Source organism: Trachurus trachurus, assembly GCF_905171665.1.
Source record: "Trachurus trachurus genome assembly, chromosome: 11".
Taxonomy (NCBI): domain Eukaryota; kingdom Metazoa; phylum Chordata; class Actinopteri; order Carangiformes; family Carangidae; genus Trachurus; species Trachurus trachurus.
Window position 1 is genome coordinate 10,646,090 of NC_139904.1, and position 17,819 is coordinate 10,663,908.

Below are 17,819 nucleotides of genomic sequence, written 5' to 3' on the forward strand. Positions count from 1 at the left end.
AGAAACTGAAAGCTGCGTTGGAGTCTCCAGACTTCTCCAGACTAGAGCAAAAACATAAAATGAACTGTCAATTGCTAACTTTGTGTCCTTTCTTATGATATTTAACTTTAAAATTTGATAAAGAAAAACAGAAGGGAGGGGGAGAAGAACAAGTCTAAGAAGTCTCGATCACCTTACGTCATGTTTGGTATGAATAAGAATTAAAAGTCATTTGAATTTTCATATTTGAACTTTTTTCTTTTTCTTTTTTTTCCACATGTAATTGTAATTTCAATCTCTTTGTAAAATACCCAACCTCCCACCTTCTCACCAACATACCTGACTTTTAAATGTAATTGTAAATTAAATTCCTTTGCATTTCAAGTACCTGAGACACCCAACCTCTCACTTCCTCATCAATATTCAAACCCTTTTGTATTTTAAATTGTGTTGACTAGACCTCTTAACTTCACACTCCAGGATGTCGGTGCCGACAGACAAGAGTGTGAAAAGACACCCTGAGTAGGGGGCCGACCCCACAGCAGACAAAGAACGTAAAACACACCCAAGAGGTGGGCTTTTCCTCAGGTACAAATGTTCAAGTTTCTTGATGCTCAGGGTCTTTCTTCATTTTGAACTGCTCGCATGTTGATTGACCTTTTCTTTGCAAAGAAAATAAAACTTTGTCGGCCGGCAAGAAGTCTCTATTTCATTCTTCACCAAAGACAGAAAATTTCCGACACACATAAAGAAAATAAGTAACACGATCCATTGCTTTATCTTTATGAAACAAGACACATCTGCACAATCATTGAATTGAAAATATTATGTCTTGTTTATAGACTGGATATAGGCCTACAAAAGAGCATTTTTATCCTTTTTATGTTACAAACTGGTGTTAAAAGTATTTTCAAATTGAGTTTAAAGATTATTATCTTTTGCACAGATCTACTAATACTAACCATTAAAGGGGCAGTATGTAGCTTATTTGGCTTTTTATTAGCAAAAATCAAATATTGCTTTCATAGATATGTATTTACCGAAGTCTAATCACAACAGCAAACAGATGAAAGCTGTCTCATAGCTCAGAATAAGTTGTTTACAAATACATAAGTGCCCGTTGCACCCACCGAAGGCTGTCATGTTGCATCACCATCTTTGAATACGGTACGCGACAGCGGACAAACCTGGCTCAGACGCCTATTGAGTGTTTGTGACTAAGCTTGTGCCCCCAGAGGATGATCGACGTAGTTGTTTTTTTTTCTTTTCTGCTGTTACAAAACACACACGGTGCTTATTTGCATTAGCTGGATCTTACAATGTTGAACTGTTCTTATACAAGTGCAGCCAAACACCAGGCTGAAGAGAGAGGAGCAGCAGAGGCTGCTCTGACAGCTGTGGAGCTGAAGCTGAACCGGCTGGAGAGCACAGCGACCCACGTCCTTCTTCTCTGTTTGTTTGTTTGTTTGTTTGTTTTTTAGCAGCGCTGTTGTTACAGGTGACACATATCGTATCTATGTCCTATGTTTGTCCTCTGATCTTTGCCGGCGGGAGGGGTGAGCGAGTGAGCACTGCAATCTAGATTCTGAACGCTGGATGTCACGGTTTAGCCCCAATACTACTGAGGCTTTAAATATTGGCTTTTATTCAATATCTGTATTGTTGAGGCTCTACAGTTACACTTAAAGAAGTGTCTTATGTCCATTTTCCTTTTCTTTGCGCGCACACAAACACGCACATACACACGCACACATGCAAACAGACAGACCCTAACCCTCCAAACTTTCCTAGTTTGAATCACCGTTTTGTTGACTATTAAATGATATGGTTAGCATTTGTCAATGTCATTTTTTGTCATGGCTGAGTGTGGGGACGGTTGCAACAACTTCTTGCAACTTTCCCCATGCTAAGCAGTCATATCAAAACAGATCACACAACATTTTTCTTTTTGAATTTCAAGAATTTATTTTAAATATGCAAGTGCATAAGAAAAGACAAAAGTATAAAATTAAACATTTTTAGCTAAAAATAGGAACAGTTTATCTATGTTATTCCTCACGATGAATTGACTATGAGAAACTTATATATACTAAAGATAAACAAAATGATCCCCCCCCCCCCCCCCCCAAAAAAAAAAGAGCTACTATTGTTTTTCTATGTGACAAAAAAGTTCTATTTATTTGATGTCATATAGTGAACACATCTCTAAAAGTAGAATAGATGTTTAATTAAAAAATTTTTATTGCAAAATTGTCCCATTCTTCTTGTCTCACTGAACTATTGAGTTTTAACAGGCTACCACCAGTAACATCTGCAGGGGGTACGTGGATACATCTTGGAAACTATTGATTTCCAAAATGATAAGTAAATACAGTATTCCCAAAGTGAGCAAGTGACAGAGAGACAATTGCGGTTACAAAAAGTCACCGCAGTCATGTCTCTTTAGATAGATAGATAGATAGATAGATAGATAGATAGATAGATAGATAGATAGATAGATAGATAGATAGATAGATAGATAGATAGATAGATAGATAGATAGATAGATAGATAGATAGATAGCTTCATGTTGGCTTTATCCTCAACACTCCACCTTCACCAACAAAGAGGTACCACTAGAGCACTGGAAAAGAGAGTAACGACACCACCATTGACTCCCGTGGTAAGGGTTTTGCGCCCCGAGTGGCAGGAATCAGGATATGGGTATTGCAAAAGCGCCCAGAAAACTCATTCACTCCAATGTATGTGTGTTGCCCACTTGCTTGTAAATTGATGAAAACGGCTGTGTTTTTGTTTTTAGGTGTCTTGGTTTTTACTCGCCTATGTGTTAATGTTTATCTGTAAAGGATCCACGATGATGCTATTAACGTGGGTGATCTATAAATGTCCTTAAATTATTGAAAATACCACACTTGCTCATTCACCAACAATGCAGAGTTGTCAGTTCTTGGGCGATTTTGCAATACCCATATTTCGCCATCAGGAGGCGCTTCCATTGAACCAATGCGTGTCGTTACTCTCTCTTCCAGTGCTCTAGGTACCACTATCCAGATATTCCATAACCTCTAACCTTCAGACAAAGGAAAAACAAAGCATCAAATAACCCCAAAAACCATAACCCCACAGAGAAAGGGAGAATAACAAGGAACACATTTCTCATTCCACACAACAGGCAAAATACATGACACATCCCACAAGACAGAGAATCATCACCTTCCTCTATTGGACTACTAAGCAACTAATCTAACATCCTTATGCTGCTCATAAATGTATATATGCGTGCCTTTCTCTCTGTTAACATCTGTATTTATTTGTAGCCTATTTATTCTGTAAGAATAAAAACTATCGCTCTTCACAAATAGAGTTGCTGATGTTCTTCAAATTTGAATTGAACTGAACTGAGTTGAGGATAATATACCACAATGGAATTGCAAATCATATGTAACCATTAATATCTGCACTGTTTCTGCTGTCAGCAAGTTCTTTAAGTTTCCTGTGGTTCCTCCTCATGTTCTCCACCAGGTGCGGTATACCTTCCCTGTACAGCAGCTCATTTCCACTGATCTGACGCAGTTTTGATGTCATGTCCTCCAACAGCCTCATCACAGGCTCCAGCAGGATCAGGCGACGGGTCTGCAGCTCCGCCACACTCCCCACCCCACTCAGCAGCCCCAGCTGAGTGACCGTTCGTCTAATTTTATCCTGAATATCAGCAACAACCCTACGCTTCACAGACATGTCACGAAGGTTGGCTTCTGTCTCACGAATCTTATTGTCAGCTGCTGAGATGTCACGACGAGCTCGACTGATCAAGGAATAGTGGCGCTGCACTTGGTTAGAATAATGGTTCACGTCATATGCCCAGTTATTTACTTCTCGACGAGCTGCGTCCACAGCTTCAGAGGCTTGGTCCATGTCAGATTGACCAACACCAATCATAATTGGCCCTGAAATTCAAGTAAATTAATGATGAAACACACCAATGACAAATATTGTAACAGAAAACTATACAGCCAAGTCCCCTTTTTCATTTCAGTGGGATACATATAGTGATCATTTTATTGTGTTAAAAAATAACTCATAACATGGTGCATTTACTCACCAGCAATCCAACCCACAATTGGAATAAAGGTAATACCAATCCCTGCATCTCGTAATTCCTGTGCTTCATCCATCTTTGCTCTCATTCTCCACACGGTGTCTTCTGCTGACCGCAGGTTCCACCTGGCTGTCGCTAAAGCTTTGTTGTAATTCTTTAGAGTGGACTGGAGTGATGACAGCTGCGTATTCAAATTATTCAACTCTTCAGTCTTCTGGCTTTTCCGCTGTGCTAACTGACTATGCTGTACAGTGAGAGTTGCAGTTGCCCTATCTACTTGTTGAAGCTCTGCTCTGGCCAAGCGCTCTGACATTTCCATCTGCTGCTTCATGTTCATGATCTGTCGTCTGATATCATCAAAGGTCTGGGATTCAGGAAGGATCATGTCTGCATTGATACTGAGGAGGATCCCTGAGACAGTGATGAAGGAAGAGAGTCCACTCCTCAGTGGTACCATCAGACTATCGGACAGACTCAACTCCACATGCTGCCCTCCAGACCTGTGATGCAGACAGGAAAGGGTTAAAGCTTAGTTACATAATAGAAAGAGCTGAGGAGAGGCTACCGCTAAATTTTATTGTAATGGTAAACAGATTAATTTGCCAGATTCACTTAAAATTCCAGGTCTAATTAACAGAAATGAGAAATAATCATGTTTAAATTAATTGTGTGTAACAAAACTCTCTGTCACATACAGCAGGCAATTGCATGGTTTAATTTAGTACAGGTGACAGGGTGAAATTTCAGTACAGTAGAGTCTAATATACGTACCCATAATAAACAACACTATCCATGATCTCAACGTTACAGCTGGATGCTTGGTCTCTGCAAAATGAAAACAAATACTTTGATCATCTTATACAGGAGGAAAGTCAATGGAACAACAGACTCAAGGGGATTTCCAGACCCATATAGACATGATTACAAAGCCTGGTTACAAAGTGCATGTTACAGGTCAAATACACAATTTGAATATTTTCAATTGTAATGACAAAAATCTGTGAGAATAATTAGTGCTTGACATGCTGAGACCGCCGTGGTCCCTCTGTGTAATTTGATATTCAGCTCCTGTGCCCATATCTTCTTTTTCTTGGGGCCTCCCTTCTATAGCCTATAACTCAGCCGCATGCGTGCTGACGAGGACAAGAGGGCGGGAGCACATTGCACCGGTTTTAGAGTCGCTGCATTGGCTCCCCGTCTGCTTCAGGATCGATTTTAAGTTTCTTTTACTGTTTTTTAAATGTCTTAACGGCCTTGCGCTCTCTTACTTATCTGACCTGCTTTTACCATATCAACCCTTGCGGACTCTGAGGTCCTCCAGCACCGGCCTTTTAACCATACCAAAACCCAGAACTAAAACCCACGGTGAGGCGGCATTTAGCCACTATGGTCCCCACTCATGGAACAGCCTGCCGGAGAGCCTCAGGACTGCAGAGACTGTTGATATTTTTAAAGGAAGGTCAAAGACACACCTTTTTAATCAGGCTTTTAATACTGCCTGGGGGCTGCCCAACCCTCATACATGTTTACCCAAGGAGGACAAAAATTAACATGGAAATAACGCCATAAAAACAGTATACCTTTAAATACCGTTAAATATTCTAATCTAATACAATACCAAACAATAACACATCGACATTAAACACAAAACCGGAGCTTTGAGGTTTTTTTTTTTGTTAGTTTTCTTTGGGTGACATAATGCCAGATTGAAAAGGAAATTTAGTTAAGCTGAATACACTGTTTGGAAAAGGAATGGAAAACGGGATAGATAGTGTAAGCCAAGTAGGCTGTGAATCTGTCAACAAGTGGCTAGAAAGTACATGTGTAAACATGCATGATGACTATACTGATTTCATCCTCACAACATGATTACAGATATCTGAGATATGTCTGCACACTTACCTCTTCAGGGAGCCTCTGCTGTCCCGTCAGTGCTCATATAAACAAGCTCAGACCCATCTTTTATACTTAGAGTCGTGGGAAGGAGGGGTTGGGAGTTGGGTCAAGGAGGTTGGGCTGTGATCACGTGGTTTCTGGGAAAATTGTAAAAGTTAAAGAGTTTGACTTTCGATTTTACTAATCTCTCTCTCTTTCTCTCTCTCACACACACGCACGCACGCACGCACGCACGCACACACACACACACACACACACACACACACACACACACACACCCTTGTAATGCTATCTTTGTGAGGACACTCATTGACATAATGTATTCCCTAGCCCCTTACCCTAACCTTAACCATCCAAAACAAATGCCTAACACTGCATGAAAAGTGGGATTTTCGACAGTTAGCAGCACTGTAGATTGTCGTGGAAGTTCAGGTTTGCGACTGCATACGACAATTTGCAGGAAACACCCACAACTGTCGGGAATTGTCGTGAATGGTCAGAAATTGCCGTGGGCTTTGCTGGGCAGTTTCCCCCCCATCACCCCCCTCTCCCTAATTCAAGGGAAGGCTTTAACATGTAAATGATCGTGCTGTGAGCTATACAAATGCAAATCAGTGTAGCATGGTAGCAGGGGGAGTGTTATTCCAGGTAAGATCTTTCTAAAAGGTATTAACTTCATTTTAATCCTTATAAAACCCACTGTCAATTTAAAACATCCACAAAAAGTTTTTATGCATTTGAATTTTAACACATTTTGTCAATACTGAGAAGTACGCTGGTGTATTAGGGCCATATGTAAAAAAAACAAAAAACAAACAAAAAAAACCCAACTATTTTAAAAGAAATATATTCAGAGAAAAAACAAACAAATTGACTTTAATCATCATCTAAATAGGTTTTTAAAAAATATGTAAAAATGTGTTATCTACTACAGTGTTATGTAAAAAAGATTAATACAACAACCACAACAGTGAAAAGCAACCACATTTTAACTAGACAATTTAAATGGGACACTATTTCCCAGGACTTTTCCCAGGTTTGTCTAAATGAATACAACTTTAAACATATTAGGCTACGTTTGGAATGAGTGTTGAGAGATGGGCAAACCACATCTCGCAAGTTCTTCCATATAACAATGAACTCTGTGGAGGACCCGACGAGACTCCGGGTCCTCATCCAATCACGTGAGGTCATGGGCGGGACTAACACGGAAGTACTTGCAAGGAGTTCTTCGCTTGTCTGAAGAGGCTACAAGGCGAGGCTACAAGGAGTAAACAGACTTCTTCACAACTTTTTCTAACTTTGCTGATTCGTTGACTACAATGGCTGGACGGCGTCTTAACTTCGCCTCCCCCTCAACTCCTCTGCATGGACGCGAACACCTTTCCACAGCAAGTCCGCACACCGACGAGAGGAGTGCTTTTGAACGCTGTTAGTGGGCTGTCTCGTCAGATAACTACCGCCGACACAGACTCGGACTGACTGCCTTCTTGCCTTGGAGATGAAAAACAGGCCAGAGGAGCCCAACTCTAACTGTGCGTTCAAACCGAAAGCGTTGAGAGCGTCGCGGTGGCCGGAAGTCATTCATTTTCAATGAGAACCAGCGTCAAGGAGCGTTGAAGAGCGTCAAAGGCGTTGGCGTCGCGTTTTGGCGGCGAGAGCGTCAGGAGAAAGTTGAAATCTCCTGAACTTTATGCTAATGAGCGATGATGCGGAGCAGCGGCAACCAATCAGAGTGTAGATGTCCCCCACTCAACCAACCACAACCGACGTCAACTTCTTTGACGCGCGTCAAAAACGCCAGGGTGTTCAGACCACCAGCGTCGCGGAAAAGCGTCAAGAGCGTCAAGAGCGTCTTTTGAAGCTTTTGGTCTGAACGCCCCATAAGTGGAAAAGACGGATGCAATCCCAAAATTGCGGTAAGATGAATATGTTCGGTGCCTGCTTGCTAAGCTAGTAGCCTCAAAGTAAAGCTTTCTTTCCGTAGCCCAAGCTAAAAGTAGCCTGAACCAGTGTGTTGCTTTATCAAAGTGTGTTTCTGTGTATTTACAGGATGCAGTACGCCGTCTTCACAACTCTGAGGCAACTTGGAGGAGCTACAAACCAGAGCAAGGGTAAGATTTAAAGAGTAGGCTGTGTTCATTCTGCTGCATAAGGAAAAACGTAAAATAGATACTCATCTTAACCGTACATTTTGTTTTCACAGACTGACCTCGTGACCACTGTGCCTGATGCCGATAAAGACACTATTGTGTGTAAGTAACGTACTACTTTCTGCTTAGTGTTCAATGTAAGGAGATGCATGTTAATGCTGTGCCTAAGTGTTACTGTCTTATACTTGCAGCGCAGGCGGAAGCTGTGAAAAGTTCTCTGGAGCTCTGCAGCCTCACATTCAGAGGCAAATCCTAAATACAGGGCAACACACCACAGACGTTTACAACATGGACAAAATTAAAAAAGAATGTCATCTGTTACCTACAGCCCAGACGCAGCAAACAGAGCTGTGCCTAGGATCATGGAGGAGACTGCTGTGTGTTGTGTTTTGTGCTATGTATAGGCTACATACATTTTTTATTATTATTTATGCCAATAAAGCTCTTTCTGTGAATAAACATGTTGCTGGCAATTTTTCTTTGCTCAATAAATTCATGTCCATAGGATAACAATAGGTGTATATTTCAACCAATTAGGAGTCATTTTCCTAGTTTAAAAGTAGCCTATATCAACCAATCACGAGTCATTTTTCTAGTTTAAAAGTATACATATCAACCAATCACAAGTCATTTTCCTAGTTTAAAAGTATATATCAACCAATCACGAGTCATTTTTCTAGTTTAAAAAGTATATATCAACCAATCACGAGTCATTTTTCTAGTTTAAAAGTATACATATCAACCAATCACAAGTCATTTTCCTAGTTTAAAAGTATATATCAACCAATCACGAGTCATTTTTCTAGTTTAAAAGTATATATCAACCAATCACAAGTCATTTTCCTAGTTTAAAAGTATATATATCAACCAATCACGAGTCATTTTTCTGGTTTAAGAGTAGTGGTTTCAACCAATACTGAGTGAGGCCATTCAAGCCCCGCCTGGCCGCTGCTGTTCATATGCTGATTAGAGCCATTAACACCTTCTGACCAGGCGCTGTTTCGCCGCTATTCATATGCTAATTAGCCCCTCCACCAGTGGTTCGTTTCCGTCAGTATGTGGCACGGACAAACGCGACGTTTGCAGTCCATAAATTGTCGTTAATTGCCGGTAATTAGGAAAATCTGCGGGCGTTTATGGGGACGAAAAACCCACTTTTCATGCTGTGTAACTTTAAGCATTACTCTTAACCTAACTTAAACCTAATTATAATCTAAAGTCTTAACCCTGTAACAGGCCTTGGAAAAAGTGACGACCGGCCAAAATGTCCTCACTTCCCAAAAATTGGGAAGTGACCGGGAGTGGATGAAACATTTTTGAGCAACATCTTGGAGTACTTTTTGGCCAGACATCAAAATGTGGCCAAACTAGTGACAAGTATATGCTATTAAGAGATGCTGCACAGACAAGCGGGCACATTTACGTAATACGTTTGTTTGCATGCTCATGGACTCCACTAATGAGCGGCTGGACTCAATGAATAGAAACATTCAAGAGCAAAAAGACAGCATCCACTACACACAGTGGATGAGACGAAAGTCAAAACCTCCAAGGTTTTGAGTGACCATAACACCGTAGAAGGTGGAATGCACACCATCTGTGACACTTTGTTGGCACTGGAAAAAAAAGGCTGACTACCTGGAAAATCAGTCGAGAAGGAATAATCTAATCTATCAGGGAATTGGACGGCGAGAAACCAGCTGATGCAGAGAGAAAAGTCCGTAGCCTGATCTCTGAGAAGTTACAGTAAAGCTGGACACTGGGGCCATGGTCTTCGAGAGAGCCCATCGCACAGGGAAGCGGGACCCCACGGGTGAGTGTCAGAGGCCCATAGTGGCTACGTTTTTTAAATTTCAAAGACAGAGAACTGGTCTGGTCTAAGAGGAAGGAGCTGAAGAGAACCGCCCCAGGGGTCTACCTGAACGAAGACTTCTCCGAGGCAGTTCGACAGAAAAGAAAGGAGCTGCTGCCCAAACTGAGAGAGGCTTAGGACAGAGGGGACATTGTGCACCTTAAATTTGACCATTTAGTCATCCACCCACCAAGGGTGAGGGGGGGTGGTTTAAACAGCAACACAAGTGCTGATCCCTCCCCTGTGACCTCCACCCCGAAATGAAACCTACTGGACTAAGTGATAAATAGCAGTGTACCTTTTATTTTACGTATTTTATTTCATTTCATTTTGTTTCGTTTTATTTTATTTTTTGTTTTGGTTTGTTTGAGTTATTTGGACAGACATGTCTATTAAAATACCCCCCCAAAAAAACGTTTAAAATGTGCTCATCTGCAGTTTGAAAAACAAGGTTAATGAGTTAAGCTCAGCATTGCATGACAATGATATCCACAAAATGGCCATTTCTGAAACCCATTTGGATAACACAATAGCGGATTCAGTAGTTTCTATACAAGGGTACAACTTATTTAGACTGGATAGGGATAGATTTGGAGGTGGCACAGCTTTTTTTCTGAAAGAGCACATTCCAGCTAAAATCAGAAATGATTTAAGTAGGAATGGTGTAGAGTAGCCTGATGGCTTCAAATTCACATTCCTTATTTCAAACCAATATTAACATGTTGTTGTTATATAGGCCACCATGTTCGAATGTGGATTATTTAGACAATATATTCTTCTTTCTTCAGCGATTCCATCATGGATAGATCCATGGATTCCACTGCTCCATCTCCATGACAGCTCTGTGAGTCATTCTGCTAATGTTGGCAACTTCCTGCCTTGGATTTCAAAGGAGGTTAAATCGAAAGCAACTGGACTTAGTTATTTGTCTAGGAAGACGTTTCACCTCTCATCCAAGAGGCTTCATCAGTTCATGTACGCAACTGACCAGGGCAAATGAGAATATGCACCAGCTTTGAAGCCTCTTGGATGAGAGGTGAAACGTCTTCCTAGACAAATAACTAAGTCCAGTTGCTTTCGATTTAACCTCCTTTGAAATACTATGACCTGGACAAATGAGAATATGCACCGGTTCTTTCCTTGGAACTCCCCACATAACCGCAACATTGTTGAGTCATTACTCTTCCTTGGTGCTCTGTTGTTTCTTACTCTTTCGTTTTGTCACTTGTAAAATCAACCCTTTTTGCCATGGATCTACTGTGTATTACTTGTGTGTGAGTTCCCACTGTGTGTTTACGTATCCTGCTCCACCAGTGACGTCATGTTACTGGGTTCCAGCGGATACTGTCGTGATGCTGTCGCAAACAGACTTTTGCCTAAAACTATTAACTAGGCTATGACTGCTGTCTTTTTTTCATTATTATTGCCTCTTGATGCCCATATGGCCTTATAACCTTTTGTTTATGGTGCTCCACATTGTTCCTTCGTGGCTGTATGATTATAATCTATATGATATTAAAATGTAAGACATATTAGGCCTACTTATTTACTTTATTTAGGCTATTTTTTATTTTTTTTGTCTGCATATTTTGAATTAAATAGGGCCCTTCCTTATTTTTACTGGCATAATATTGCAATCTGAGTCTTTGATTTAAGACCTATACATGTTGCTACATTGTGTGTCCACATTTGTATGTGTATGTGCCTTTGTGTGTCTATGTCTGTAAGTGTGTGTTTTGTCTATTATTGTTCTTGCTCCCTGCTCTCATCAATTTATCTCCCCCCACTCAAACTTTTCTATCTGTACTGTCATCTTTCGTATAATACACAATTGATTTAGTGAAGGGACTAAAGATTATCCACCTTAACATTCGAGTCTTGTCTCAAAAATGTATTTATTAAGAGCCTGGATTACTCTTCATAAACCACACATCATTACTATTTCTGAGACATGGCTTCATGACAACATCAGATAATGAAACTGAAATTGAAATTGTTGTGTTATTTAGAGCTGTCCTCCAGAGGTGGTGGTGTGGCTATATGTTGCATCAAATTTAGTTTCTTGCCTCATCAGTCCTACTGTTGAGCCAGTTAACTTTGAATGTCTTTTCATCAATATAATTTTCCCTCAGCCCCTTCTGATTCTACCATGTGCATTTCATCTACTATTAATTCCCTTCGGAGGCATAATGAACTAATTATTCTAGGTGACTTCAACAGTAACTGGCTTCATCATTCTTCTCACAAGGACAGAAACTTGTTTGATAGTGTACACCTCACTCAGCTCATTAATGAACCCACTAGAGTTGACTATAGATCCTCTTCTGTGCTTGACTGGATCCTTGTCTCTAACCCTGACAGAATAGTCAAGTCTGGAGTCATGCCTGATTGTTAAAGTGATCATTCTATTATATTTTGTGTTTGGAAAATAAAGGTTCCTCGTTCTCCTCCCAAATGTATTACTTTCAGACAGGGCCGGCTCTAGCCATTTTGGTGCCCTAGGCGAGATTACTCCCAGGCGCCCCCCCCCCCCCCCCCCCCCCTCCAACAATGATCATAACGGTAACGTAGCAGTGTATCTGTATGTCCCCTCTGACCCGAGATACACAACTTGCACAACAATCAGTAAAATTTCATCAAGTAAATCCTGGGTGAAGACATGAAAAAATGTTGTCTCTCTACAGTCATGAGAAAAACCTGTTGCTTGAAATGGGTATACGAAAGCCTTAGCTTCACAAAAGCAGTGGAATATACTGTATGAAAAACGGCTATATACGTGTGGAAAACAAGTTAAAATGAAATTTTGTGAAATTGCTTTTTGAGCATAAATGTTATCTGTCATTCTATTTTCACCAAATGTCTCAAATGTAAAATAAAAGAAGCTGAACAGTGACTTCACATTACATTTCAAACTTCATGAGGTGTGTGTAGCCCTAAATGAGAAATTAGCTTTTTTTTCCCAAACAAAATATCAACTAAACAGACAAAAAACACAAAATTTACAATATTAACCTATATAATGTGCCCTCCATGTGTTGTCACTGTGGTGCTGTTTGAGAGGTAAAAAAAAAATGGTTTGAGAGCTCAGCAGGTCTGTATACAGAGCTGGAGCTGTGGCCCTGCTGTCTAAGCAGGCTGAAGTCTCAAGTCTCTTTTCTTTTTTCAATATCTTCCTCATCTAATGAGTCAAAACTTTCAGCCTCTGAAGCACCGTCATCCTCCTCACTGCTTCTCTCTCTCTCTCGGGTTCGAAGCGCTTCACAGCTGTTCTTTTGATTGACAGGTCGTCAAGGGTGGCATAAAATGACCGAAATATAAACAAAAACATATCGCGCAAACGAGCCGGCATTTGCGCCGACTTTGAGGATTAATGCAACCAAGTATCCACACATCTAATTAAAAATGTGGCGTTTCTAACAAGAAAACGGCTTGAAAGCATTCCCATGCAGACAGGTACCTCTGCTGTGTGTGACTGTGGGGAGAGCGGAGGGCAGTACCAATGGGCATGTGGGGGAGGGGGGGGGCGACTTAGTAAGTAATGTTGTAACATATTATATTATTACTTTTTAATAGGTATTGCTTTGCATTTAAATTAACGTGGGATATTTTTTTGTATTAAGAAATAATAGTACCAACTAGTTATAAAAATAGTGAAAGTTACACTTTTTTTTCTTTCTCATTTGTGGCGCTGGCGCCCCCTGGATGGGCGGCGCCCTTAGCATTTGCCTATACTGCCTATGCCACGGGCCGGCCCTGCTTTCAGACAATGTAAACATATTAATGAGGACAAATTCCTTATGTTGAGGATGCATGGAACTTATTTTACTCTGAAATATGTAACGTTATTGGAAAACATGCTCCGATGAAGACTGTCAGAGTTAAAGGAAGTCACCTGCCTTGGATTAGTTCTGAACACCTTAGTCTTTTTAAGCAGCGGGATAAAGCATGGGCTATATATCCTGCATCTAGGGATGCTACTTGGACACTTACAGATCACTAAGGAATGAATGTACAGTCAAAACCAGGAACGCAAAGTCTAATTACTACAAAGAAAGCCGGTCACAAAATTTCCACAATCCAAGACAGTTCTGGAAACGACTGAATCTCATTCTTAACAGAAATAACAAAAATGCTTTATCCAAGATTCAATTTAATAATGAGCCTATCTCTGATCCATCACTTATTCCTCATGCTTTTAATCATCATTTCTCTAATATCTGTAGCTCCTATCACTTTGATTCCTATTGGACTGCCAGCCCCTCATATAGTACCTTCTCCGACCATTCATTTTCCTTTAATAAATCTTGCCCAATGATGTTTTTCTTGCTTTGCGTCAACTGAGAGATAACACTATTGCTGGCCCTGATGGCCTCAAAGTTAAATTTATCAAACTTGCCGCTCATGCCCTGATGTATCCCCTTGCTGACCTGTTTAATTTGTCTCTGTCCACCTGTTCAATTCCCTCGATCTGGAAATGTGCTACGGTTACTCCCATTTTCATAGGAGGTGATCCATCCGATGTCGCCCCATTTCTATTGTTTGCTCAATCGCAACGTTTGAAAAGCTTATTTTTAACCAGCTATCTCAGTACTTCAATTCATACAATATTCTATCGCCTTTTCAATCAGGATTCAGACAAAAATTTGTCCACTACCACAGCCTTGTTGAAATTCACAAATGATGTGTTCACCTCTTTTGATAAGGGTCAATTAACTAGTGCAATTTTCATTGATCTGTCTAAGGCCTTTGATCTGGTTGACCACATTTGCTTCTTGATAAACTGTTTGCATCATAAAATCTATTACAGTAAAACAAAGTTTGGATTGAATAGAAGAACAGAGCACAGAACCTGCTGAAGTCTCCTCCCACTTTTGACACTGGTACAACCAAGTGTTTCAGATGGTTACACAAGCATACACTTTTGTAGAACAATTTTGATTACTGTAAACCAAACTGAGCGAGTGACAGAGAGACATTTACAGTAACAAAAAGTCACTGTGGTGCCCAGCCATGTCTCTTTATCTAGATGGATGGATGGATGGATGGATGGATAGATAGATAGATAGATAGATAGGTATATTTATGTGTTGATGAAAAGAAGTGATCACCGCTGACATGTCTTTACTTGCATACAAAAAGGAATTTATTACAAAAAGGACAATGTCACAAAAATGCAGAATCATGGAGAGACTCTGGTGCCAATGTGAGATCTCTCTCCCTGTCTTAACCCAAACCCCCTCTCTATTATGTTGGTTTTATCCTCAACACTCCACCTTCACCAACAAAGAGGTACCACTATCCAGATATTCCATAACCTCTAACCTTTAGACTAAGGAAAAACAAAGCATCAAATAACCCCAAAAACCATACCCCCACAGAGAAAGGGAGGATAACAAGGAACACAGACATTTCTCATTCCACACAACAGGCAAAATACATGACACATCCCACAAGACAGAGAATCATCACCTTCCTCTATTGGACTACTAAGCAACTAATCTAACATCCTTATATACTACTATGCTGCTCATAAATGTATATGTGCGTGCCTTTCTCTCCGTTAACATCTGTATTTATTTGTATTTATTCTGTAAGAATAAAAACTATCGCTCTTTACAAATAGAGTTGCTGATGTTCTTCAAATTTGAATTGAACTGAGCTGAGTTGAGGATAATATACCACAATGGAATTGCAAATCATATGTAACCATTAATATCTGCACTGTTTCTGCTGTCAGCAAGTTCTTTAAGTTTCCTGTGGTTCCTCTTCATGTTCTCCACCAGGCTCGGTATACCTTCCCTGTACAGCAGCTCATTTCCACTGATCTGACGCAGTTTTGATGTCATATCCTCCAACAGCCTCATCACAGGCTCCAGCAGGATCAGGCGACGGGTCTGCAGCTCCGCCACACTCCCCACCCCACTCAGCAGCCCCAGCTGAGTGACCGTTTGTCTCATTTCATCCTGAATATCAGCAACAACCCTACGCTTCACAGACATGTCACGAAGTTTGGCTTCTGTCTCACGAATCTTATTGTCAGCTGCTGAGATGTCACGACGAGCTTGACTGATCAAGGAATAGTGGCGCTGTATTTGGTTAGAATAATGGTTCACGTCATATGCCCAGTTATTTACTTCTCGACGAGCTGCGTCCACAGCTTCAGAGGCTTGGTCCAGGTCAGATTGAGCAACAGCAATCACAATTGATCCTGAAATTAAAGTAGATTAATGATGAAACACATCGATGACAAATATTGTGACAGAAAACAAGTTTTTTTCATTTCAGTGGGATACATATAGTGATCATTTTTATTATGTTTAGAATAACTAATAACATGGTGTATTTACTCACCAACAGTCCGACCTAGAAATGGAAGATAGGTAATTTGAAACCCTGCGTCTCGTGTTCTCAGTGCTTCAACCCTCTTTGCTCTCATGTCACTCAGGGTGTCTTCTGCTGACCACAGGTTCCTCCTGGCTGTAGCTAAAGCTTGGTTGTAATTCTTTAGAGTGGACTGGAGTGATGACAGCTGCGTATTCAAATTATTCAATTCATTATTTTTCTGTCTTTTCTCCTTCTCTAACTGACTCTGCTCTACAGTGAGAGTCTCAGTTGCCCTATCCACTTGTTCAAGCTTTGTTTTGGCCAAGCGCTCTGACTCTTCCATCTGCTGCTTCATGTTCTCAATCTGTCGTCTGATATCATCAAAGGTCTGGGATCCAGGAAGGATCATGTCTGCATTGATACTGAGGAGGATCCCTGAGACAGTGATGAAGGAAGAGAGTCCACTCTTCAGTGGTACCATCAGACTATCGGACAGACTCCTCAACTCCACATGCTGCCCTGCAGACCTGTGATGTAGACAGGAAAGGGTTAAAGCTTAGTTACATAACAGAAAGAGCTGAGGAGAGGCTACCGCAAAATTTGAGTGTAATGGTAAATTCACCAAACAGGTTAATTAGCCAGATTCACTTAAAATTCTAGTTCAATTCAATAGGTTTAATTGACAGAAATGAGAAATAATCATGATAAAATTAATTGTGTAACCAAACTCCCTGTGACATATGACATAGTTGAATTTAGTACAGGTGACAGTGTGAAATTTCAGTACAGTTAAGTCAATACGTACCCATAATAAACAACACTATCCATGATCTCAACGTTACAGCTGGATGCTTGATCTCTGCAAAAATGAAAACAAATACTTTGATCATCTTATACAGGAGGAAAGTCAATGGAACAACAGACTCAAGGGGATTTCCAGACCGTTATAGACATCATTACAAAGCCTGGTTACAAAGTGCATGTTACAGGTCAAATACACATTTTGAATATTTTCAATTGTAATCACAAAAATCTGTGTGAATAATTAGTGCTTGACATGCTGAGACCTCCGTGGTCCTTCTGTATAATATATTATATTAGTATATATATTCAGCTCCTGTGCCCTATCTTCTTTAAAGGGATAGTTCAACATTTTGGCAAATTGGCCCATTGCCATAATCCCTATAGTCATAGCAGTAGGTTCGTTACCTTTGATTGTTGGTGTAAGCTGTTTTTAGAACGGCGGAGCGGAGCGGCAGGCTGCTCAGGGCTATGCTATGGAGGCTAAGGGAATTTCTTGGTTTTCCTCATCAAACTCATCAAATACACAACCGAACAACTCCAAAAGGCTGTCGTGGACAGGTTGTGACCTGCACAATCACCACGCTATGACTGAGATAATAATGGAACGTTACGAGACGGAGCTGTTTTAGAGGTAAATTCATGCAAAACCGCTGATGCGTGTTGCGTTCAGGGACAATTTTTCAGCAAGCAGACTCTGTATTTACCTTGTATT